Source organism: Spermophilus citellus (genome assembly GCF_964194105.1).
Source record: "Spermophilus citellus genome assembly, chromosome: 4".
Lineage (NCBI taxonomy): Eukaryota > Metazoa > Chordata > Mammalia > Rodentia > Sciuridae > Spermophilus > Spermophilus citellus.
Window position 1 is genome coordinate 206,337,435 of NC_138185.1, and position 22,903 is coordinate 206,360,337.

The 22,903-nt window shown below is 37.6% G+C and overlaps 1 protein-coding gene and 1 pseudogene across 2 annotated transcripts in view; both read right to left on the bottom strand.

Annotated features, from left to right (window-relative positions):
- Window positions 1-22,903, bottom strand: part of STON2 (stonin 2) — a 1,178,066-nt gene that overhangs the window by 786,758 nt on the left and 368,405 nt on the right. The window lies entirely within an intron of this gene.
- LOC308648302 (proteasome subunit beta type-3-like) lies at window positions 3,402-4,011 on the bottom strand (annotated as a pseudogene). The gene has a single exon. The product of its transcript is annotated as a proteasome subunit beta type-3-like (transcript).

Sequence of the window (22,903 nt, forward strand, 5' to 3'; positions counted from 1 at the left end):
CTTCAACCTGTGTCTGTATTCAGGACATATTTATCAAGGACATGCTATGTGCATATTATGTGTACTGGGACCTTGTGAGAGACACAGCTATAACATGAGCTTTGTTCTTCGTGATCTAGCAACTCTATGTGATTCTGTGATTCAAGACACTCATATAAGTGACTATATAGCAAGTGTTAGCATAATAATTCACTGTGTTGGTCAGTAAGAAACCAACATGTATGATATGAGAGCAAGCAAAGCTCTTGCTTTGCATAGCCCAACTTCTGTGATTAAGTCATTGTCTGTCAACCTAGGAAAAGGGAAACCTGGCTCAAAATTAGGAGGTTCTAGGCAGTAGACAAACAGTAGGAATCCTTGAAGGAGCTTTCTGTAGGCTAAGAACTCACTTTGAGGAGGATCTAATTGCATTCTCATGAATGTTTCATGAGCTTGGGTCTGGGGAAAAAGTGGCAGAGATAGGGAGAATTGAAGGAATAGTGTTGGTTATTCTAAAAATTCAGTGTGAACTCAGGCAAGAACTAATGTACTTTAACCAATTGGTCAAGAGACTGAAAGAACAGAATCTATTTTTTCATAAACCATCCCCTAGGGACTGATTAAAGATAGTATTTTTTTTTTTAAAAGTGATTCACATAGTTTAATATATTTAGTCCTTAGAATTTTTTCTGGAACCACTGTGGGCAAAATTATTATTCATGTCTTTTTTCTGAAACTTGGGATAAAGACTGTGGCTTTAAAGGTAGTAACAGACTGCTTATTAGAGACAGTTGAGATTCATTACATGGGGGTTGGTATTAACATATGAACTTATAAGGATGTGGGTGGGTACGAATCTCTTACTGATTATGTATTAATATAATCATTTATTCCAGAAAGATGGTGTGAACTATCCAAACATTGTAAGAAAACGAGTGATTTAAGATTTTCCTTCAGAGTCTATATTTTTTTCTTCTCACCAATTTTAAATGAGGATTGAAAAGTTAAGGAAGCCACTTAATCATTCAGATATTATATCTATTTTAAACCAACTTTTGGTATATAAGGATGTATTTGGTTATTTTAATTAACTGTTTTGTGTATTTTTGAAAATTCATTAGGCTAAGAATACTGTCTCCTTACAATGTTGTCAGTTATCCTGTATATATTAAGATTTTATGCTCATGCTTCATAAAATTTCTAGGTTTCACCTAACCTAGAAGTTCTTATCTGTTTGTCATTGTGAAAACTTAAAAGTCTGATGAAAAGTGCAGGGTCTACTCCCCCACAGAGAGAATAAATATAAAAACCCACAGGAGACAAAGACCTATCTCAAACCCTCTGAAATATGACTTGATTCTTGTTTAAGAACCTCTGACAAAGCTCTTCAAAGAACCCACTCACCAGGACAAACAAATCATTACACCTATGAGAAAAGAAAAGAAAAAAAAATGTGGGCTGTTTAAGAGAAGAGCTCAAAATGGCAGATAATAAAGAACTAGGCATAATTTAATTAAAAACTAATTAAAAATATCAATTTAATAGTTCTTTCTCATATGCTTGTTTGTATTAACAAGGATGATCTATTCTTAGACTGAGAAAATAAACCTCAAATCTTAGTGGCCTAACAAGAGCTTTAGTTCATCTTTGTGGCACAAAGGATGAGGAGGCTTCACACAGATGTTCTAGGGAATCAAGCTCCACCATCTTGGGGTTGCCCAGTGAGGAAGGAAAAACCAGAGGATTGCATTAATTTTTTTCACTGTCTTAGCCAAGTAATTTTAATGCCACTTCCCATGAACAACAGCAACTTTAAGGAGTCCGGAAAGTTAAATCCTCTGTTGGCTATATTCTGATGGAGAGAATTACCAGGTCTGTGTACATATTAGAGTGATTCTGTGAGAAGCAAAAAGAAGCATTATTCCTACTCTCAAGATCTCTACCCAGGAGGATAAGATGAATATAGCAAAAAGGATATTAACAATATAAATAAGCATAAGATTAAAAAAAATACAGAAAAAATTCATGCTACAGGAGAAGTTGCAGTAGGAAGTTCCTTAAAACTTGCTTAGGCTAATTGAACTGTACCGGTGTTGTTCTCAGTTTGTGTTGAAGAGCAAAACTTATGATGGTAGACGCTGATATCTCAACTCTCAGGAATCTTTTGAAGCCATCTTTGAAATTGGTGACGTTCAAATTCCAGGTTTTCCTGTTGTACTTTGTATAACAGGTTTTGCTTCAAGGGAGCCAAGAATTGCAGTGCCCAAGATAGCAAACATTTTCTGTCCTTACTTTTCTCTGATGATGTTAATTTATTAACACAATGTTCTCACATAATAGATGATGCCTGAATGAAGAACCACGGCATCAAAATTCAGCAATATGCTGTCAACTTGCAATTTTTGCTATTCCAAATATTTCAGCATCAGACTTCTTAGTGAGCCCAGAGAATAACAAATAAGTTCCAAGAAAGACTAATGCCTACCATTTAAGGAATAATCTACTGTATTTATTTCACATTCCTCATTCTGGCAGGAAAAAAGCTTTCCAAGCCCACACGCATCCATGTACTCTTACAGGGATCAATAGGTACAATTACTTCCCATTTACCTAGGAATTAAATGTCCAGCAGTTCAGCCTTCTTGAGCATATATATGAAGTCTGCAGAAATGAGCTCCAAGTAGTGAGAAAATTAGCCATTAAGGCTCACATACTATTTCATGGGCATATTATAGAGGAACTCTTAGAAGTTTGTATAAAATCAACCTTAATTTTCAAGTTTCATTGGTCTCCCCACAAACTCCCCATTCATAAGAAGTAGCTTAGGTTGAAATGAAATATATAGAGAAAGCAATGCTAGACTAACACGGTGGCAAATGAAACAGAGGGAGAGGTGACAGTTAATTGTCAGAAAGGCCTATTAGTAACACTGAAAGCAAACACCAAAGCTCCAAATCAGAACAATTTATCAAGTCATGTAACTAAGATTAACACCAGTACAGTGTCCTTCAGTGTGGTCTGATTGGGATGTTGGTTCTATTCTGTGACCACTATATTCAGTGTCATCTTTAGTTTGGTTTTTCATAGTCCAGGGTCGTGGTGGTAATGGTCAGCTTCTTTTTGTCTTTCATACAGGTGGAAATCTTGTTTTTGTTTTTGCCATATCTGAGCTGTTACCTTTGGCCTAAAGCTGCCTTTGTATTTGTGTGTGTGTGTGTGTGTGTGTGTGTGTGTTTTGCTGGAGATTGAACCCAGGGCTTTGTATATTCAAGGGAAGCACTCTATTAACTGAGCTATATACCCAACCTGCCTTTGCATCTTTTAAATCTGGCTTTTTTTTTTTAAAGAAAGTCTTTAAAAAAAATTTTTTTTAAAAGGAACAAAAGAAAAATAAAAGGGAAAAGAAAATTCTGTGAACAGGGTCAGTCCATTTTGGCCTTCAGTGTTCTGGTGGTGATCTTGTCCTTCTCAATGATGTGGAAAATTACTCTAATGCCTAACACTGCATCTCGGTCCACAGCGTTCAGCATGGCTTGGGAGATGGTTTCAGACAGGTGTTCTGGATCCATGTTGGGCTCCCAGAAGGACTTTCATATCTATACATTTGCTCAGAACAAGTGCCACTAACTATAAAGTCCTTGGTCTCCTTAGGTCAGCCAATGAGGTCTAGAGAGCAAATGAAGGGCTTAGGGTTTAACCCAGTGATAACTGGCTCTGTGTAGTAGGGGCCACATCTTTTCTCATAGAAGAGGTTGGCCACCATGCTCATGAGGGTATAAGGCTTAATCTGCTGACCTTCCTTCAACTCACATAGGTTTAGCCGGAACTCGAGGTGTGGGCAACTGTCTGGACATCTGTGGTGAGCCCTGCCAGGCCAATGTACAGCCGGTCACCCATAGGAAAGATCTTCTGGAAGTCCATGGTCATCATCTGCACCTGGATCCCCCTGAAGCACCTGTCTGCAGCGATGGCAACACAGTTCTTCTCCTTCATGATTATGATGGCCCTTCTGATATAAGCCATCATAGACATGATTGCTGTGTACTGGGACCGTGATCTCTGCTGCAGTTCCAGTCTGAAGCTGGCCTTAATGTTTCTCTGTACATGGTGTAAGCAAACCACAATCTATTCTAACAAGCAGCTGAGTCTCAGCCAATCACACTGTAAAATTATGCTAAAATAAGACAGATGAGTGCTATAAACAGTTGGGCTATCTCTAGATCTTACTCCTGTTTTCTGTAGATCACTGGCTATAAATACAACCTGCTGTGTGCTAGAACAAAGAATTCTGAACCATCTTTGGTCTAGACTGCTGTCTGGTCCTACAATCATGAACATAAGCAAATAAGAATTACAGAACTAGATTCATTACAATTTTCTTTTAGCAGAACAAATCAATTGCTTTGGTTAGGACAGAGTCACATTCTGATAATGTCATGCTAGAAACAATGACTGTCACAAAAGGAAATCATTGTGATTGGGCATGCCTTGGAATTGGGAGAGAAAGGTCAATGACACCCCCTTTTGCTCATATAACACGATTGATACTCAGTAGAGGTGGTAGAACAATGTTGGGGAGAAAACCATAATATTTAAAACAAAAACAGCAAGCAAGAGGAAAAAATAAACCTAATAAATGATGAAATTCAGTGGTTGCAGCCATTTAGCTCAGAAAAATCTATCCTTTGCAGTAGCTGCTTAATACAACAGCATGCAATAATTCACCCTTCTAAAGATGACATCAAAGAGCAAAACAATGTGAAATTATAATCTCTATATTCTTTTTAGAATTTTCTAATGTCCTCGTATTGAGAAAAAGTTCGATAGAAAAGGAACAATTAATCACTTTTTTTTTTTAAATTTCAGGTGCATGTTTGATCTCATTTCTATGGAAGGGAGAACATGTGCAGACTTAGAGAAAAGTCCTTAAGTGCCTATGAAAGAGGGATGCTGTTAAGTGTTAGACTTATGTTGAAAGAGTCCTTACAGGGAAGGCAGACGAAATGGCTGCCTGAGTGACACCACATATCACTGGTCTAGTCGTCCACATATCACTGACAAAAAGCTGTCTCCATGGGACAAAACCCTCAGTGCATTCTTCATGGGAAGCTTCACTCTTTTTACCCGAAGACAATTAATTACAAATGTTTTTGCCCTTGGTAACAACAAGATAAGCCAGTGTGGCCCTGTGTTAGCACTCTTTCAGAAATAAAAAGAAAGCAAAAATGCCATGGTAGCAGTATCCATCAGGGTCCTGTAGGAAACACATGCTACCCAAAATGGCTTAATTCACAGAGTTTAAAAAAATAAATAAAGTAAAAAATCCAGATAGGTGGCACACAGCTGTAATTCCAGTTACTTGAGAGGCTGAGGAAGTGGCATCAAAAGTTCAATAGCAGCCTGGGCAATTTAATGAGACCCTGATTTAAAATAAAAGCAAAAAAGGTTGGGGATGCAACTCAGTGGTAGAGTACCCTTGGGTTCAATCTCCAGCACCCAAATATAAATAAAATAACATCATGTAAAATAAAATAAACTTGCGGAGTTTAATAGAGAATATTCACAAAGCTATGGTCAGTATATAGGTAACCACGTGGATGGTGTACTTACCCTGGAGCTGGTAGCAGTAGGAGTTATTGATTCTCTTAGGCCCAGAAAGGGCAGGTGGAGGGTGCAGTTGCTGCCTGAAGAAGACTTCTCCATAGAACTGTGGCTTTAGTTCTAGGAAATCCAGCCTTTTGTGAGCCCCAGGGTAAGAAGTCATGAGAATCAACATTGCAATCTCATCTTCCCTTTTGCTCACAGCTCCTGCTAGTGATCTGCGTTTGCTAAATTTAACCAAAACTCAGAAGAGATCATGAGACTGGATTCTCATGGACACAGAAAAAGCAGAGAAGAATAGAGAATAAAATTGAGGACCCACACAATAGTTACCTGGCATGGTAACATCCCTGGCCTTGTATCTGAAAAATGGCAGTTCAGGAGTCAGAGAATTTAGTTTAATTTAAAAATCCTCAGAATGATAAGATCCATCTAAAATTTGCCTCAGTAAATAATCCAAATGTTATATCTTAATATTCTTCTTCACTGATCTCTAAGCCATTCAAGGTAGTTAACCTCATGAGTTGGTCTGGTTCTTGTTGCCCTACTATATGATTTCCATAAAAATAAAGATCCTTAGATCTCTAGTGCTCTGGTGATTGTGATACAAGCAGACACATTGTGTGGCCCAAATGTCTATAAACCGAGGACAGTTAAATGATTCGAGAGGTAATACTCAGAAGGTAGGGCAAGGGATAGAGGGGAAACTGAAACAATAAGATCTTTTCTAGGACTAACTTCTGTGTTCACTCTTAGCAAAGGCTGGTAAGGTTGAAAGGCAAATATAAAAATGAGCAATCACAATATACATTATACAGTAATGGTATTGTAAGAAAGGGTGGTGGCATGTGCTGTATAAAGCTGCAATTCCTCCTTGAATGAACAGGGAAATGGACCGCAGTTAGCTCATATGGGATTTCCCATCAGATCTTATTGGCAGGGGAGAGCTCCCTGTTACTAAACTGGCTGTGGCAGGATCAGCCTAACTTCAAGGTCTGAGCTGGTGCCAGAGGATGCCCATAAGCTGTAAGCTTCTCTCCTGGGCTCCTGGCACTGATGCAGCATCCTTTATCAGGGTACGTGAAAGAATTGTTTCAAGTAGGCAAAGAAATTGGTGTGAGGTGAATAGAAGATTATTGGTCCTTTCTAGACAGTTCAAGCACATGGGAATTGGCAGTGATTACCTTTAAAATTTTACCACATATCCTTGAAAAGTTCTAACGTTAATCAATATTTTAGGGATTGGCTTGCTTCACTAAGCATAATCTGCTCTAGTGCCGTCCATTTCCTTGCAAATTCTATGATTTTGTCACTTTTTATTGCTGCATAGTACTCCATTGTGTATAGATGCCACATTTTTTTATCCATTCATCTATTGAGGGGCATCTGGGTTGGTCACAGTCTAGCAATTGTGAATTGTGCTGCTATGAACATCAATGTGGCAGTATCCTTGTAGCATGCTCTTTTAAGGTCTTCAGGGAATAGTCCGAGAAGGGCAATAGCAGGGTCAAATGGTGGTTCCATTCCCAGCTTTCCCAGGAATCTCCAAACTGCTTTCCAAATTGGCTGCACCAATTTGTAGTCCCACCAGCAATGTACAAGTGTACCCTTTTCTCCACATCCTCGCCAGCACTTGTTGTTGTTTGACTTCATAGTGGTTGCCAATCTTACTGGAGTGAAATGGTATCTTAGGGTGGTTTTGATTTGCATTTCTCTGACTGCTAGAGATGGTGAGCATTTTTTCATGTACTTGTTGATTGATTGTATATCCTCCTCTGAGAAGTGTCTGTTCAGGTCCTTGGCCCATACCAAATGTCTTCTTTGATATAATGAGAGCAAATATGAACAGAGCAGGGAGGAAGAGTAGGAAGAAAAGAGTAACATTAATCAGTGACATGAGATGGGAGGGAAAGGGAGAGAAGAGGAAAATTGCATGGAAATAAAGGGAGACCCTCATTGCTATACAAAATTACATATAAGAGGTTGTGAGGGGAATGGGAAAATAAACAAGGAGAGAAATGAATTACAGTAGATGGGGTAGAGAGAGAAGAAGGGAGGGGAGGGGAGGGGGGATAGTAGGGGATAGGAAAGGTAGCAGAATACAACAATTACTAATAGGGCATTATGTAAAATTGTGGATGTGTAACCGACATGATTCTGCAATCTGAATTTGGGGTAAAATTGGGGGTTCATAAGCCACTTCAATCTAATGTATGAAGTATGATATGTCAAGAGCTTTGTAATGTTGTGAACAACCAATAAAAAAATCAATATTTAAGTACCCTCTCCAAAGTAACACATCTTAGTACTATAACTGAGATTATTTCCATTATCTATTTTTATTCTATCATTTTAAGAAAATAATTAGCCATTAATTTCCAGGATAAGGTGTGATCAGTTTATCTCTTATCTACCCTTTGCTTATAGTCTTTCCTAAATTAAAATCTTACTTCAGAGGTAGTTTTTTTTCTCTGAGGTTCTCTTAGTGAAGTTCTATTGGTGGCAAAATCAGTGAGCTTGTCCCCGCCACACACACCATTTTTAGGGTGATGACCACTTCATTTCCCTATTTTTGAAAATATTTCTGCCAGGTATGTAATTTTGAATAATTTTATCTTTCACTATTTTGATTATATCATGATATAATAATTATATCATTATTGTACCTTTTTCTAATTCTTATTGCTGTGGAAAAGTTAGCAATCTTTTAAAAATGATTTTCCTTTTCTTTTGAACTAGTCTTTTTAAAAATTCTTCTTTTAGTTGTATATGGACACAATGCCTTTAATTTTATTTTTTATGTGGTGCTGAGGATTGAACCTAGTGCCTTCCAAATGTGAGGCAATTGCTCTGCCACTGAGCTACAACCTCAGCCCATGAACTAGTCTTAATACTTAATTCTTTCTTTAATGTTTTGCAGTATCATTTCAAGTTGTTTATTCATGGAGTTCTTTTTGTTTTTTTCTGATTGGTATATATTGTCTATTTTCTGATTTGTTGATTCCTGCCTTTAGTCAGTTAAAGACAATTCTCAGTCACTATCTATTCAAATATTGCTTAATCCTCATTCTCTCTTTTAGTATTCTTATTAGGCATACTTTAGATTTATTTCTGTTCTCAATATTTATCAATTCTCCTATTTGTCATATTTTTATCTCTGCTGTAATATATGTAGAACTACTAGTTCAATAAACATTATTCAGATATGTCTCTTCTGCTCTACAAGTTGAGTTTTAATTTCAAATAATTATATTTTGCATTTATAAAACTTTAGGGTTTTAAAATTAATATGTCTACTCTCTTAATTTTACTGTTTGTCACAAATGTTTAGACAAAGATAGCCTGTACCTAATATTTCCCATGACTGCCCATGTCTGACTATTTTAGGGACCAGTGTTGAGTCTTTTCATCTTTTGGTTTTGTTGACTTTGAGTCATGATGCTCTGTTTTCTTGTAAATTCAAAAATGTTTGTTAGCGAATTTATATTTGACTGAGTTTAAACTGTGGGAAGGCTGAAAGTCTACACTGAGAAAGTTGTCCTTTATAGAACATCATCATTTGTCTTTGCTGGAAGCCAGAAGGCAATTCTGAGTTGCCATTACATAACCCCCAGTATTGTTCTTAGCTTACTACTAGAATCTCAGTTTACCTCCTAACTGGTGCCTGGCTCAAGCTCTGGTATTTTCCATTTTTCCTCCTTTTAAAAAAAGTGTTTTATTTTCAGAGTAGTTTTAGATTCATAACAAAATTAAGAAGGTTCAGAGATTTCCCATATATCCCCTGACCCCACACAGGCATAGCCTCCCCTGTTATGAATATTCTTCATATTGGGTACATTTGTTACATCTGATGAACTTACATTGATGCATCATAATAACTCAAAGTCCCAGTTTACCTTAAATGTTTGTTCTTAGGAATTGTATATTCTATGGAATCTAACAAATTTATAATGGCATGTGTCCACCATTATGGTACTGTAGTTTCATTGCCTGCAAATCCTTCTGTGTGCCACCTTTCCATCACCCCCAAACTGTGACAACCATTGACCCTTTTTTGTCTCCATAATTTCACCTTTCCGGAATATATATATATTTCCCCAGCAGCATAAATATATATATATATATATATTTCCCCAGCAGCATAAATTGGAATACCTCTTGGGGACTTTCCTTGCCTTTTTAATTAAACATTTTGTATTTAAAGATCTTGAATGTAGGTAATAAATATTTACTCATTTGTAAAAAGAACCTAATGGTCTTAATTGATTATAGTAATGTACAAATAAAAAGATGAAGGATTCTGTGAATAAATTAAAGATAACAGACAGAGTTGGGAGTCAGTTTCTGAAATGCTGCTGGCTGAGTCCTTGGCTGCTGAAGTTCAAAGAGGCCCTGGGACCTCAGAACTGACTTTGTTTGGAAGCTGGCTTCTTAATACACTAGGTGATCTGAAACAGAGGCTCCATTTGTTTTCCTGCTGAGACACTGCTGACTGATGGATTGTGTTCTCATGAATGCAGAACTGGATTGAGTTGTGTGGGTACCTCAGACAGACCAAGGACTGGTGATGCTTCAAAGGGAGATTCTTAAATCTGTGTTCAACACTGATTTAGACGAAAGACAAAAGCATTTTGGGGACATAGTTGAGGAGAACTTGTGGCAGTATGGCCTCCATATTTCCATTCATTTAACATACCAGGAACCCTGCCATGATCATGTCTTCCCTCCTTGGAAGAGACTTAATGATTCTCTCCTGGTCTTTCACTATGTTGCTCAATGACCTGTGCTGCCCTAACCCCCAATGGAGTATCAAAGTGTTTTTTTTCTATTTACATATATTTCCTTATATTAATTCTGGTATATAATTTTTCTCTACTTCATTATAATTACAGTGGATTCTGAAACTTCTGTAAGTTTTGTAGACTCTAATATTATTTCAGCATCCCTTGTAGATGTCCGGTTGGCCAAGGATCAATCAGGACCCATGTCAAGATCAAATTTCCATATTCCTATGCGCTTCATTGCCTTTAGCCAACTCAGCATCCTCACTTCCCTGAATCTAAGGTCTTCTAGGCCAGACTGCGGCCCACTTCCATATACTTATGAGTTAAATTCTGCATTATTGTTCCCCAGAGAGTTGGGCAGGTAGCAGCGTGGGAGGGCAGGAGGACTGAGCTAGACTCCAGAAAAGCTTATGAGAAGCACTCACCTCACTATTGTGCACTGAATTTGATGGGAACTATATAATTTCTTTTTTTTTTTTAATTTTTTTTCTATTATTTTGTTTATTTTTTTATTTTTTTTATTTTATTGTTGGTCAAACTATATCATTTCTTAAGATTGTAGAGTTTCTGGGAATATTCTTGAGGCACCCACTTTAATGCTATGGAATGAGATAATTTGCAACTGTTCTATTCCTTTTAACTCTAGCCTTTCTAAGAACTATATAGGACTCACATGCCCTGTATCAAAATCCTTCATATGCATTAGATTCTATACATTTCATATAGCCATCCTCTGAAAGGCTGTAAAATTGCTTCAAAAAGCAGATATTTCACAGAGTAATGGGTAAAGAATTTATATGCAGGCTCCAATCTTTCCTTGGTCAAAGTTTTTTCCAGGAGAATTAACTACTTTCATACCTTCAAACAGATCATTGTCCCTTTAAATTAACAGTAAACCCCAGGGACGGGAGGTGAAGGGTGTGCAGTCTAGGTAAGGCAGGAAACCTCAGAGTATCCCATATGAATATGCTCAGTTTCCATGCAAAACCGATGGCAGCAGTGGCAATTTTAGCCCAACAAGTGGCCAGAGATCCCAGAAACAAGTGAGGCTGAGAGGATCTGAAATGAAACAAGGAAATTTTTTTTTTTTTGCATGAGATTTGGGGCCAGTTGGTTCTGGGTTCAGGTTTTGTTTTATACTAGCTCTCTTAGTTTGGACTACTATGTAACAAAATACCACAAATGTGGTTCCTTGCAAACAATAGAGATGTACTTCTCTCAGTTCTAAAGGAGGGAGGTCAGCAATCAGGTATAAGCACAGTTGAGTTCTTGGAAGGATCATGTTCCAGTTTCCAGACAGGCGACTTCTCAAATGTTTACATTGCAGGAAGACAGCTAGCCAGCTCTCAGACATCCTTCTCCTCAAGGCACTAATCGCAGTAACAAGGGCTCTACTCTCATGATCCATTACCTCCCAAAGCCCCCTCCTGTAAATACTATTACACTGGGACTCGGGTTTCAACATATGAATTTCACGGGACCAAATCAGTCCATGACACTGCCATATAACTGGCTAATTTTCTTTCTTCTCTGTGAACATCCTGTTTTCTTAACCATTAGATAATGATGATGATAGTAACTAGTAACCTGTGGAATTATTCTGAGGGTTAAAAGAGGTAAAGTATGTAGCATACTTCACATGGTGCCTGGAACAAAATAAATGCTGAATAGATTTTTTTCATGATCATGATTATTCATTGTTTTCTAGGAGATAGTGATTCTAATAAGAGGAAGGATGGGTAGCCTCATGAGGTTTGCTGCTCTTGCATATATAACTTAGCATCACTAACACCTTTCCTGCAGCTCTGTTCTAAAACGTAAAGGCACCAAAAATTATTTTGCTTTCTCTCTCCTTTCTCCTATAGAGGTTTTTGAGGGATGTGACTACTAGAAAAGGAGTCTTATATTCTCAGTGCAAAGCAAATGACTGAAACTCAATTGTCCACATCATGCAACGCTGAGGGCCATTGCCAAGTAGGAATGACACATCAAAATTTCCTTGCTAGCGTACCCCATGTTAAATGGATTTCGCTGTTGACATTGCATGTAAGGTGACCTTGCTCAAGGACCAAGGCGGATCCGGGTTTAGAGCTGATCAGGTTAGAGGAAGTATCCCGCTCCTTGGGTTTAGGGCTTTCCCGGTTTAAGACAAGTTTAAGGCGTTCCCAGTTTAAGACAATATGGGTTTTAGGGAAGTTGGATGTTGAAGATTATTGCCTCTGGAAATAGGGCATTCCTGCTGCCTGAGTTCCCGTTGAGTTCTCGGGAGATTCAGAAAGCATATTGGAAAAAAGCCTCGTGGAGTAGGGGAATTGGGTGGAGGAGAACTGGGATTTCCCCAGAACGTGTGTAGAGGCCGGTGTGAGTTCGGGAATAAAGAATTGCTGTTTGAATCGACAAAGCTGTGAGTGGCTCGTGATCTTGTACCCAGCCAAGACATTGGCAATGCAAGATCATGATTTTTATGGACTAATTCATTTTTGATTTAAATATAATTTGGAAACAAGGACTAGAAATTCAGATGCCATGAGAAAAGGCTCATGGTGTTGGATTTTAATTCTAACAGCCTATAAAATGAAATTTCCATATAAGGGAAAACATGAGCTAAAAAGAAAGTAAAGTGATAAAAAAACTATGAAGATCTATATGATAAGATATTAAAATTGAGAGACACCCAATTTAATGAGCTCTTCTTCTTTTTAATCTGTAAAATCAAATTTGGAATTTGATAATATTTACTGGACCTGTTTAGTCTTTACTGGTCATGAACTGTGAATATTTCACACCAGAGAGTTGGTATATTCAAATAAATTGAAATTACACTAATCAGTTAATTCTGTTATTTATTGCCTCTGTGTAGAGTTTTACACTGCAATAGGAAGCTATAAATTTAAAGGAAAATTAATATAATAAAATTAATATAAAGAAAGCAAATTGTCAAGATTTGTGATTTGTGATTCCTAGTCTTTTGTATTTTGGGTATTTTTTAGCTTCCAAAAGAAAAATGTGGTCAATTTTCTTCTCTGTGTGCAGGTGAAAACACTTTCCATCACTTTCCCTTTCCTACCCTGCTTTGTATATACAACACTCTTCTCACTTGAGGGCCTGTTAATCATCCATTATCGTCCGAACCCCAGAGCAAAGTCTTTAGAACAAGTGGAAATTCTCTCCTTGCAAAACTTGCTAACATTTTCCTTTTAGAGAAAGTTGGTAGTAGCGAAACCTCTTGGTATGCAAGACCTGGAGCTGTGTATGTCTTTGGAGCATCTGATATACCTAAAATTTTTAGGATAAAACAGGAGATGATTCTCTCAGCTGACTAAATTTGTCTGCTCACATCATTATGTCTGCGCAACAGGTTCTAGTTAAATCCTGTCTGTTTAGAGTGCATTCCGTACTCTACCCTGGCTGACACAGTTCCTACCATGACATCCTATAATTTCAGTGAAAATGACTCAAATTAGTCATTTGATGTCACAAAGAAAAAAAATTGTTGATTGCCTAAGTTCTCATTTTTCAGCTGGTTTCTTTGATTTCATTTATCGACACGCATGGTGTATCATCTAGTGAAGTCTCTCCAGCTTCTCTTGATTTTGAAGAATTATGGCGAGACAGCAGATTCAGAGGGGTGATAAAAGATCTTCATTTGAACTGTTTGAAATCAGTTGCAGTTGCTGCTTCCATCCACAGTTTCCATATTCAGGAGGAAAAGTTGCCACATTGCATTCTTTAAGAACTCAGAGACTGTGAGGAAAGATGGATGTGGACTGTTTAAGATCTTACACTCCCTCATGTGGCTTACACGTGGCCACGAAGGTGAGCCAGCTATTGACTTCATAAAACACTCTCTTCAGTCAGAAATCTTAGGTTTCTCTTTGGCTGCTGGACCAAATCAGTGTAAGGCTAACTGGCTTCACCGGACTCTTAAAGTTCGTACTATTTTGTTTATGAATCTTTTTATCTTCCTATTTCTTTTATATCTTTCTTTTTACCTTTAATTATGTGCGATCCTGACACCAAGATCTGGAAGATGTACAGGGGCAGCTATTAACAGGCATTCATTACCAAAAGTTCTCACTGTTAACTACTGGTGAACAATCACTGAGTACGTGTCCAGGAGCTTAGTTTTTTTTTTTTTTTCCTTAAGATTTCTTATTTTCTTCTTACTCATTTGCTTTCTGTAGGATCCATGGTTGGCCTTGCAAGGACCCACTTGGTATAAGTGTGAAAAAATAATGCTTCCTGTCTCCATTTTATAATAGTTACGGTGCAACTTATAGAGTCCTACACAGAAATACTTTGGGTCCTTTAGATTCTTCAGAGTGGAGAATTTATACATTTAGGAGATATTTAAACTGGAACATTCTTCTATGAGGCAGTTTTGTGGAATTTCTAGAGATTCTTCTTTTGGCCTCCATTGCTGGAAATATTTCAGATATCTTTCCCTTCATGTGAATGGATGCATCTTTTTGGCTGGTGATTTATTATTTGATTCCTTCAGAATCAAGACATTCCTTTGGCAGAGGACTCCACTCCATTCCAGGCATTTTTCTTGGATAGAATTTCAATAGATATTTTTCCAGTACTTCCCAGTATAACCTGAAAATTTTGGGAACAGAAGCTGTCCCCAAATTAGCAATTTCCCTTTCTCTACCATCAGAGAAGTTATGAAACTACAGTCATTCTCGTAGGCTTCTCAGGCATGTTGTCCATCTACTATGAACTCTATGTTTCACTGAAAGCAGATAAATCACTCCAGCACAACCCACTGAAGCTGCCTTTCCTGGCATTGTGAAGTAGAGTCCCTCTGAGCCTTTCTAAGGTATGGGTAAAAAACTCCTAAGTCCCTGAGAGCTCTCTCCCCAAATTCCTTTTTAGATCCATCTTCTCTGAACTCTACAATCTTTCTAAAAGAGGATGTGAATTTGAGCTAAGGGTTGAGAAAATTTATTGCCTCTTGTTGGAGAGTCTGGATTAAGAAATTGTTAGCAGTTAACACCTACGGTTTTAGGCTCTTATTTGATTTTTTATTATTCGTTGTATCCTTTGTATAGCGATGCTTAAGTTAACAAGAGTGTAAGCTACATATTGGTCTAATTCTATTTGAGTGTAACCATTCTCATTTAGTTTTGTGGTTTTCTTTAGAAATCCCTTTTGTCATGTATGTGGATTGAATAAAAACTCATTGAGGAATGCAAGATGGTGGGCCAGAGGGAGGCATCATTCTGTGTCGCTCGCTCCATGACCTGGGACTCAACTAGTGAGAATACTGATTCTATGTGAGCAATAGAGGATGCCTTCCCAACCCCCAGCTGCTCCTCTGTAGGAAGCACTGCCTTGTGCCCATGCATGGCTACAGGCCCCAGCATCAGAGTTGTACTCCAAACTACTCGCTCACGCAGGACTACCAGGTACCCAAGCAGGACCACTGACATCAGCACCTGCACAGAAGTTTCAACCACCTACCAAGCAGAATCCCAATGCTGCTTCCACACAGGACACCCAGCCCCTACCCATGCTCAGAAACTCTGGCTGCCACTCTTGTGTGGACCCCCATTTACCAAAGTAGGGCTCCCCCCTGGTCGCCTCCATATTGGGATTTTGCAGCAATAGAGACAGTCCCCTATGAATGGTAGCCTGCCTGTACCAGGGGACATGGCACAGGCTCCAAGCCGCCAGCCATAACACTGCATTCCACAGTGCTCACCTCTGAATACACCTTCCAAAGCCATCGCCTAGCTCCCCCACAGACCCCTGACACACTATTGCTGAAAGCAATGGCCTCCATCTTGGGTCACCTTCCTCACCATCTTTAGTAGGGGCAACTCCCAGTTTAGAACTCTGGCTGATCAAGTACCCTATTTCTTACTTGCCCCTCTTCCCAGCAGCTGCTAACCCGGCACAGTGACTGCCCGATACAAATAGTTCTCCCCAAAAGGTACGCAACCACCAAAGCCAACACACAGGACCTCCAGAGAGAAAGGTTCCTTATTAGGAAATAGAAAGGGTGGAGATGAGTAAGAGACACTTTAGAGATTAACATAGAGACCAGGAGCTGTGAGGTCTACAGGCAAGATAAGGAGACAAGACCAGGTGCCCACATCACATGAGCAGGTCCCAAAGGAGATCCTTGAGGTGCAGTATCCCTTTGATGACTACTGGGTGCCACACCCCACCTCCAGGTGCCCTGCACCCAACACCAATCTCTCACCCTGGTAACATTCACCATCTTGAGAACAGAGATACCAGCTAACAACAGACAACCCCACCTAGTGGATGAGAAGAGAAGCAGGAAAGATACTGATTTCCAACCAAACCAATCCTTGTTTCTTGCTTTGAGATTTTTTTTTTCTTCTTCTCCCTTTTTATTATCCTGCCCTCACATCACCAACATATGTGAAACCAATACTTTGCATAAATTAGGATATGAGGACTTGGATATCTGAATAGTATATTACAGTTGTGTGGTATATTCTTTTTCCCCCTTTTCTCCCATTTTTACTATTTAACATTAAAAAAATTTTTTCTTAATATATATGTGTGTTTTATGTACTCTACTGTCTTACCACTTACTAGTCTACTCCAAATTACTTCCTCTTTTTTCTTCTGCTACTAATATTCTTCTTTAGATTGCTCCTTCACACTTCCTAAAATATAATAACTCTATATCCTCACTTCCTACCTCTTCAGTGTATTGTCCTACACCTCACCCCCGGTCCTTTGTAAACCTGTTTGCAAATCTACTGATTATATTGTAGATAATAATTGAATTCACCATTTCTGTATACTGTGACCAAACTGTAAACATCTTAATAGCAACTATTTGATTTAAAGTTCTATATTGTATGTATTGGGATCTGTTAACATTATCTTTCCCCTCAAAGAAGAGGTATTGGAACCCTATAGGGGCACTATAAACCTATAGGGTAAAAATGGTAATGCTATGGATCCACAGTGCTTGAAGGGAAGACACAGGGTCAACATGAATAGACAAGGGAAGAAAGTACCCTGAATAAATCAAGAAAACACATTATTAGAATCCATGGCCAACACAACAGAAGAAATGACAGAGAAGGAGTTCAGTATGTACATAATTAAAATGTTCTGTGAATTAAAGAATGATATAAAAAAGCAAGTACAGGCAGCAAAAGATCAAATATAGGAAGAAAACGTTACCTCACTATGTAGATAGAGGTTCTAAGAAAAAAAAAAAAAACAGAAATCCTTGAAGTAAAAGAAACAATAAACCAAATTAAAAGTTCAATTGAAAAATCACCAAAAGATTAGGCCCCTTATAAGACCTCAGACAAAGAATAAAAAAGATACAATCTTGAAAAGAATGTAGGCCACACAGTGAAAATATTAAGAAATCATAAGCAGAACATTCAAGAAATATGAGATAGCATAAAAAGACTAAATTTAAGAGTTATTGTGCAAATCAAAACTACTCTAAGATTTCATCTCTCTCCAGTCATAATGACAGCTATTTTAAGAATACACGCATCGATAAATGTTGGTGAGGATGTGGGGAAAAAGGCACACTCATACACTGCTGGTGGGACTGCAAATTGGTATAGCCAATATGGAAAACAGTCTAGAGATTCCTTGGAAAACTTGGAATGGAGCCATCATTAGATCCAGCTATCCCACTCCTCAATTTATACCCAAAGGACTTAAAAACAGCATACTACATATAGGCAGCCCCATCAATGTTTACAGTAGCACAATTTACAATAGCTAAACTGTGGAACCAACCGATATGCCCATCAACACATGAGTGGATAAAGAAAATGTGGTATATATACACAATGGAATATTATTCAGCAATAAAAGAGAATAAAATCATGGCATTTGCAAGTAAATGGATGGAGGTAGAGAATAAATTCTAAGGGAAGTTAGCCAATTCCCAAAAAACCAAATGCTGAATGCTTTCTCTGATATAAGGATGCTGATTCATGATGGGTTTGAGGGAGATCTTGGGAGGATTAGATGAAATCTAGATAGGGTAAAGAGGTGGGAGGAGAAGGGAGGGGGGCAAATGGGTAGAAAAGATGGTGGAATGAGATGGACATCATTACTATAAGTACTTGTATAAAAACACGAATGGTTTGAGTATACTTTGTGTACAAACAGAGATATGAAAAATTGTGTTCTATAGTGTAATATGAAATGTAATGCATTCTGCTGTCATTTGTAACAAATTAGAATAAAAAGTTTTAAAAAAGCTAATTGAACAGATAGACTGTAAGATTCTTAAGATCAGGAACTGCTTTGGCCACCACTTGTGTTCAATTCACATCTTTTAAGCTGTTGTTTTCATTCCAATTATTGCTGTGGCATAGAAATTAGTGCAGGTATAATTGGATTGCATCTTGTCTTATTTTTACTGCAAATTTTTCATTTTTGGTCTCTTTATCTGCTATTTCCAATCGAGATACCTGTAAAATATTTGCTCAGCCATTTGTCTATATGCAGAAGAAAACTAATTTTCCATGGGACAACCCTTAGTCACTGGGATGAAAATTGCTCTTATATTTCTCAGGTGAGCAATTCTGAGGTACCCGTGGTCCTCTGAAGTTTCCTAGTGTAATTGTACTCTAGTTGCTCACTAAGCTGCAATCAGCTCAATGAGGCAACCTTGAGTTAACTCTCCTCTAGTTCTCTATCTTACTCTGTCCTTTCCTACTTCAGTTATTTGGGATTCTTTCCCAAATTAAAATTTATATCTTCAAGCTCTTATTGCATAATCTTGTTTGGAGGGTCACAGGCTAAGACCATAATTTTTGTTTCATTTTAAATTTTTATTTTCACTGAAGCAATCTAAGCTCTTTGACCAGTGCCTGGGACATAGTGAGACTCATCAAAAATGTGTTGAATAAATTAATGGATTCCAACAGTGTGGTTCCAGAGGATGAACAGGCAAAGCGGTCTTCCTTGCAGAATGCCTTCTTGAGAAAGCCTATTCCTTCATGGGTTGTGCTACATCTTAAGACTGATCATGAATAATGGGTGCAGTCAGGATCCTTCTGATGTATTATCTGAAACATGCTGCATGGCTCTTCTCAAATAGAGGGAGTTGCCTCTTCACGCTAGCATCAGGCTCTCAAGGAAAATGATGTTTTACTAGGTGAATTATAGCTGTCTAACACGGAGTCCAGCATGATGTATTGTTCTTTGCTCATAAATAATGCAAAGATGATACCAAGCAAAGATAGAGGCCAGTGATTTACTCCACATAACCTTTATGTAAACCTCATAAATTGTACACAGTGGTGTCTGAAAATGTGACAGTGGCTGTGGCACTGGATTCTGTTGACAATGGCAAGCATTTCACACATGGAGAACAGGAGCTGAAGAGAATACTTCTTTCCAATCCCCTTCGGGTCTTTCACCAGGAAAAAGCAATAATACTTTCCAATTGAAACGGAAGAGTCAAGAATTAACAACATTAAAATTTTATGTTAAAAAAATCAGGGCTACAAAATGACATTATGTGAGGTCTCATCATGAATAAATTTGTACAAAATTTTATCACTTCCTGTTACAAAATTACAGGAATTTTAAACACACTGACATAAATCGACTTCATTTTTTCTGATTTCTGACATAATTTATACAAATTGTCAACATTCACATATACACTTCCATATTTATATAATATCAAAAAACCTTACCACTTCCACCCTAATGTGAAAGATTTGGTTTTGACATTTATAAAGAGTAGAATGTTAAACTTTTTAGTATTTAATTTCATCGTATTTATTAGTGAAATTGGTAAAGAAAGACACATTGGCAAAGAATTTTAGATAAGGACTGGAATGTAATAATTCTGTCTTCACCCTTCCTTAGACCCTGGAAAACCACAAGTGTGCAATGAAAACGAGGCTCAGAGAAATCATCAGGACTAATGTTTGGAGGAGCTGAAACTTTAAATATGATTAATTCATTGAAAGTTTAATGAGAAAGATATGGATTGGGTATAGAACATGAACAACTAATTCTAAAATGGGGAAAGTCGGAGTAAACAGGGGTAACAACAACTCACACACCCCAGCATAAGCTCAATACAGTGGAGTCTGTTCCATTCTAAAGGTACTGAAATTTCCTGATACAAGAAGTAATATACCACAGTGAAATTTCCAGAACGTATTTGACTAGATTTATTCAACCTTTCACCTCAATTCTGCCAGACAGCTTCCACGACAATTTCTCTTTTCTTTTTCTGGGTTCCAAAATCCTTGATGGAATGAGAAGAGATCACAGAGATGTAGCAGAAGCTTAATTAGCTAAATTGACTGAGATAATATTGTTAATTATTTCTGTAGACATTTGGCAAAGGTTAACTTTTAAACTTAAGTAAGAGATGCTGTCATTTGCTTCTAAACAAGAGTGCTGACTCTAGTAAGGAAAACAACAGCAAAAATCACTGCAGCCTCGTCTGTGGCATTGACCTTCAAAAAGATTGTTTCCACAATGAGCACAGAAGGCTTTGCCTCTCCCTTTGATTGGTATCTGGAATCAAGTTTTGCTTTAGGCATTTTCTTATAACAAACACTATTTTTCTAATTAATTAAAAGGAAACATGACTGCAACATTAAGAATGGGAAGCATCAATATTGAAAATCCAATTTCTAGCAATGGTATGCAATTACAAAGAAGCTACACAGTTTAGCTATCCTTGATAAAATAACACAAGTTATATATAAAAATAGTTCAGCTTCCAAGTCTCTGAAAAAAGTACCACCATCACACCTTGAAGGTTGACCATTTTATAGGCTGGCTGTTTGGAATTATATGTCAAAAAAAGCTTAGATATTGCTCTTCATAAATTTAATGTAACTTTCATAGACAAGTATTCATTAAAAAATGTAATATTAAAGATTATTTTCTTAGCAAGTTCATTATTGGTAAAGAATTAATGTTAAAATGTCCATGCTACCCATATGGATTTTCAGATTGAATGCAATCCCCATCAAAATGCCAATAATCTTCATAGAAATAGGAAAAAATATTTTAAAATCAAAAAGGTAGAGAGAGTTTACTTTTTACTGAGTATGATATAAGTAAAGAATAATTATCTGGGGCTAGGGTTGTGGCTCAGAGGTAGAGCTCTCTCCTAGCATGCATGAGGCACTGGGTTCGATTCTCAGCACCACATAAAATAAAATATATTGTGTTCACCTACAACTAAATATTAAAAAAGGAATTATCAATAAATTTAGATCTTCCTATTCTGTGTTCCTGTAACTAGTCACTAAAAAAACTATCCACTTATCCATAGCAATCCTTAGATTAAGTCATCAGGTATATTTATTTGATCCCTACCATATACATGATAGGATGTGGGAAATAGCTAGTGTAACTTATGATCTGAATTCAAAGAGAACAAAAAAATTCACCTAGTGAGTTATGATAAATGCAAATTACATAAAAATATTTTAGAATTACTTCACATCTGGATTAATTACATGTATAGTTACTACTCTCTCTTCAGTCTACTTTTCAACCAATTTTTGAATTTCATTGATACTTTTCAACTATTTTTGAAAGTAAGTTTCCCTCTCAAATGTTTTTAACAACTCCCCATTGCTGGTTGGTAAATTATGTACTTAGTTATACATGAAAAGTAATTATGTGGAGAAGCTCACAGCTTGGTGTTGGGTGACCGGTCTTCATGGGTCTCATTTTTCTGCTCCTGTTTTGAGCAGACAAGCTTTGTTCCAGATTATCTTTCCAAGAATGTTTGTGCAGTGAACAGCCTTGGAAAATACAGATAATCCCTTCCTTTAGTGCTAATGGCAGGCTTTTTAAATTATAAAATATAATGATCTTTCTTCGGGTCAAAAGGCAGGAAGTTTAATATGTAGTAAGAAATGTAGTTTTTGTAAGCTGCTTTCTCTCCTGTAATACAACCATTATGAAAGGAGGTGTCCTCTGGACTTATTTGCATTTCTCTGCTAGAATTTGGATCTAAAGGGGTTGGGGCTGTGGCTCAGAGGTAGTGGCTCAGTGGTAGAGTGCTTTCCTCTCTCTCTCTCTCTCTCTCTCTCTCACACACACACACACACACACACACACATACACACACACACACTTTTCTGGTGAAAAGCCTGTAGCTGAATTGCTGTCACCTCATAGACTTCTTCAGGGAACACAGAAGATCCTGGAGGTTGTCACGGGCATAGAGTATTCCACAGAGGTCCACCATGCAAGCCTTGGAGACTGATAACTAATGGCTGGAGAGCAAACATGACTGCAACATTAAGGTGCTGAGGATGGATCCTGGCTTCGATCCTCAGCACCACATAAAAGTAAATAAAATACATTATATATATATATATATATATATATATATATATATATATATATGTTAGTGTTGTGGAGAAAAGAAAATTATAAGAGTACATATGAATGTACTCTTAAAGAAAAAAAGAATTTGGATCTGGAAGATCAACAACAATGCTGCCTCCCTAGCTACTGTGATTTCTGTGAGGAATTGAGTCCCTGTTCCCTGTCTCAGGTGCCCTCCCTTCTGTTTG